Here is a 4,600-nt window from a genome sequence, read left to right as displayed (position 1 = left end):
TGCCCTACCAACAATGGATCTTGCATCTCAAAATGTTTGAGAGAGGGCAGGGAAGGGCAGTTGAAGGCACCAAGATCAGTGGAGGGGAGGCAATCCAAGCTGATACAGCTTATTTTTGCCCTTTCATAAAGCCATTCTGCTTCATGGAGCTTGTGAAGAAGCAGTTAAGTGCACCAGTATTTTGGTGGACTTCTGTGCACCACCCAAGTCAACTGGGACTATCACTGGGTCTGCAATCTAGACAATATGGGGTCTGTTTCACCATGCTGAATATAAATGAGTAAATACTCAGATACACACATGGATAACTCAGTGAAGTGGATTGGCACATGGGAAGAAATGAGCCTGGCAACAAAGTCTCCAGGGCAAAAGAGAACTATGAGTTATTGACCTCATGGTGGGACGCTCTGTGGGGCTTCTTTGGCCAATCAAATCCTGTGTCAGGTTGAGCACAAGTTAGTTCTTCAAAAACATAACTGACGAATGGCCAGGGCCCCCTAAACCAAGGGACAGCCTTTAAAAATGGCATTGACACTGAACAGAAAGCAACTGAAAGAGATATGAGGCTGCTAATTCAACAAAAATCTGTGCTGTTAAAAAAATCTTTTGAGAAAAAAAGCTGTAGGTCCCAGATATTGGTTCAGATTTCAAAAGTATGCCTAAAGATAAAAATTAACCAAATTAAAATTGAATTTGATAATAATATCTTAACTGGGGCATGGTCTAAACCACTGAATCACATCCATACCTTAAACATCATTCATTCCCCCACAGGGGCAAAATCAGACAAATATCAGAGACACAGGAAGGCAGGAAGGAAGAATATTATTTGTGTTATATTGTTAATCACTAGTGAGGCTGAAAGAAAAGTCCTGGGTGAACCAAATCCTCACATGAACATATATTATCTGCATGATGCTGAGTACCCAAGCACATATGCTTGCATTCGTATATATTTGTTCAAATTAGATTTCCCATATTAAATATTAGAGCTGTTTCCAAGAGAGTGCTTTACTGTTCTGTTTTTTATAAAAAAATTATATAATATAAAAAATAATAATATAAAAAATTGTGTACATGTATACTCTATTAAGTTCTACTACATATAGGTTGTTGATTTTCTCTGCATAGTTTTTTCTGGAAAATTCCACAATAATATACTAAAATCCAAAACTTTGAGACCTTCAATTTCTGAGACTGTAAAATTGCATGTTTTATATGTAACAAAGACTTTGATTTTTTTCATTAGACCTTTCTTAATTTACTGTGCACTCAGATTACCCAAACAGACATTTTGCAATCTGGGTTTTGGCCCTGGGTTTTGGACACAACATCACTGTCTGCTGATTCTCCTCTTTCTTCTCAGGTTAACATTTAATTTTAATACTTCACATTTCTCTATACAGCCTTCTCAGAAGATCTCCTAGGATTTTTCCCCATGCTCAGAAGAAAACATACTGAAGAAAGAAATACCTATAAAGTATGGAGAATGTCTCACCTAATGAGGTGAAATTTGCTCTGATTAAGATCTAGGTGGAACGAAGAAGAGGGTAAACTGTTTTTTATGATGTACTAGTCTCTTTAAAAGATACAAAAGATGGAAAAATTATAATACATGTAGTCTCTTTACAGTCTTCAACCATAAAAAACATTTTAGCAATCAATAACATGATTTTATGTGCCATTCATTGCACGTACCTCTTCATGCTCCAATCCACTTGAAATTTAAACTGGTATATGGCTATTAGAACTCATGCTCCCCAGTTTAATTAGACAATGACTACATATCATTTATTTCCACTGAGATTTCTTTAACCATTTTCATATAGATTAGAGTTTCTCGTAATTTTTAAATACCCCAGAGAAAGCAGCAAAGTTTTACCATCACAGAGATTTAAACAAGCAGCACACTAGATTATATTATGAGTGGGATGTTTTTAAGAAAGCACATTTCCACATCTTCAAAGAAAAATCTGTCAATGTTTTGTAATGTCAAAGCCTGCTTCATATATTACCAAAATAAATGAGGTAAACATACCCCAGTGCATAAAGAATAGCACTTTCTTTCTGCTACCTTGCATTATTTTCTTCTCTGTAAGGAAAACAGGAAGAGTGGTAAATATAACCTCACAAGATCAGTGATGTAGTGGTCTGTTATAATTTTATTTTGTTATAAATAATGGAGATTGTAGAGCCCTTGAATTTGTTTAATTAAGAAATTAAGAAAGGCAATCGAAAACTATCATATGTGATCAGACCACAATGTTCAAGGAAGCGCTGGGGAATGGGGGAATATCTTCATTTATCTAGGGACCAGACATTCATGGACTTTCTGGATGACATACGATGGAACAATTGTTGGGTGACAGAACTTAAATTGACATTTTCAAGTAATGCTAGGATGCAGGCTGAACTTTATGTAGCTCCCTACCACCTCCTCCTACTCACACACTCACAAATAATGCAAGTAAATCATGAGCTCTTTTATTAAAATTTATAATGCCATATTACTTTAACAAGGGTGGAAGTAAAATCAGTATCAGGACCACATGATCTGAAATTAAGTAACATACTTCTTGTTCAATTTCTTTCTCTCTGCTTTTTTCCTCACTTTCAAACTCCAGCTGCCTCCTGGAAACTGTTCTGCATTTTTTTACTATTAATAAAGAGAAAATATATCCATTTCAGATGAAGAATTATGTGTGAAAATAGGACAATAATTCTCTCTTAGTATCTGAGCAACAGAAATCACACAAAGTCTTTTACCTAATTCCAACTGACCTACAGAAGTTGACAGAATTAGCTGTGCAAGGAAGGAAAGCAGATTTAAATGATAGCCTGGATCATCAGAACAGAAACTTAAGAACAGAACATGGTCCCTCAAGAACATTTACCCTTACTGAAGATAAAATATTAAGTAAATTTAACATACTGAATATTGACTAAAAAAATGTATTACCTGAAGTTAATGGAAATGGTCACATTAAGTTATAACAATTAACCTTTGCCATGAATTTTTTGCTAGGACTTTGACAGTCACAAGTATCTTTTTATTTGAAAAAAAAAAATAGTTGAGAAAATAGTTGTGCTTTCCGTGTGTCCTAACAAGTTATCATTAATGTTCCCAGCTAACAACCCCCACCTACGCTGGCTAAAGGATCTGATTCAGAGATGGATGAGTTCCTTGTGGTGATTTAGTGGTTTGCATTCTCTTCTAGCTGGTTAGTGTGAATGCATAAAGCTAAATAACAATCATATGGCATTCACAGTTGGTGACTCATTTGTACATTATTTAGATATTTATAACTACATTAATGTCTGAATATCACACAAGTTTTCACATATTTATTTTCACAACAGTCCTAAAACTGAAAAGTGTTTTTCCCTCTATTTTCCTTCTGGGAAATGAAGAGGAGAAACAAGGAGAACTAGATTCACAAAGGGTCTGTATTGACAGTCAAAATTCACAGCCTGAAATTAGACTCATTATCCCTTCTAGAAACACAGGCTTTACAAATGCCAGGGCTTGTGCTAGCTGAGAAAGAAACGCTTGCAAGTGTTTGATCTTTGCTTGAGCATCCCAATCACAGAATAGAATCAGAGAAATGCAGACACTCACCCCATGACCCAGGCAAGAGAGCACTTGAAGATCATGCCAAGTGCCACCTTCCTGCTTGATGGGAAAGAGTATTTGCTCTCAGCTTTTTTATGTCCCAGGAGGGTACCCCAGCACCAAATCTACCAGGCATTTCTCTGAAAGGAATTCCCATTAAACTTATTTCACATGTATAAATAGATAATCTTATTGCCCAAATGAATCTCTTAAATATGAAACTCTGCAACTATTTTTATGTCTTTTAGTCTACGTACTCCAGTGAACGATTATTAATATAACGTAAAACATTTTCACTCAAACAGGTTGAGGTAATATCTTTAGAGTCTGGGGCAAAGTCAAAATAGAAAATGCCTAAATTAGATCAATGGAGAGCTTTCTGACCAGATGGTTATTTCTCTCAAAGCTGACGAGAGGCCTGAAGTGATACAAGAAACATTTTAGATTGACTTCTCCAGATAACATCTGGTTCTGGGAAAAAATGCTTTTAATTTCAGTGTAAGGAAGAGTTAAAACAGCTCAGTGGCAGAAGGTTATTCAGTCACTTGACCATCTAGAAATTGAAATTAATGAAAACATGGAGTATATTTCTTCACAGTACGGTGCTCCACGTCAGAAACAGCAGCACCCCTCCTGCAGGGCAGCTCAGCTCAGTCAGAGCAGTGAACAAGTATGGCTTTTCTCCAAGATTCCAGACAATTCATTAGGAATGAGCTTAAAGACCTCTGCATAACCAGTAAGTGCACTTTTTCTCCTGTATTTATCTTCTGGAGAAGACAGTGAGACACGCTGAACAGTCAACCAACATGCATCCATTTAACTCAACATCTGATGAATCTTGCTCACCAAAAGAGAACAAGAAGGAGCCATAGCTCATTATAAGGCTTTAGAAGTGGAAATGAAGCACACTGGTTTGTTATCACAGAATCCCTCTTCACCCTTCAGCCTTCATATTACTTATATCGTTTAAGGTCACTTTATCCAAAA

Source organism: Lichenostomus cassidix, chromosome 2 (genome assembly GCF_008360975.1).
Source record: "Lichenostomus cassidix isolate B80296 chromosome 2, HeHo_3.0, whole genome shotgun sequence".
NCBI classification, from domain to species: domain Eukaryota; kingdom Metazoa; phylum Chordata; class Aves; order Passeriformes; family Meliphagidae; genus Lichenostomus; species Lichenostomus cassidix.
The sequence above is the reverse complement of the archived record's forward strand: the minus strand, read 5'-3'. Positions refer to the sequence as shown.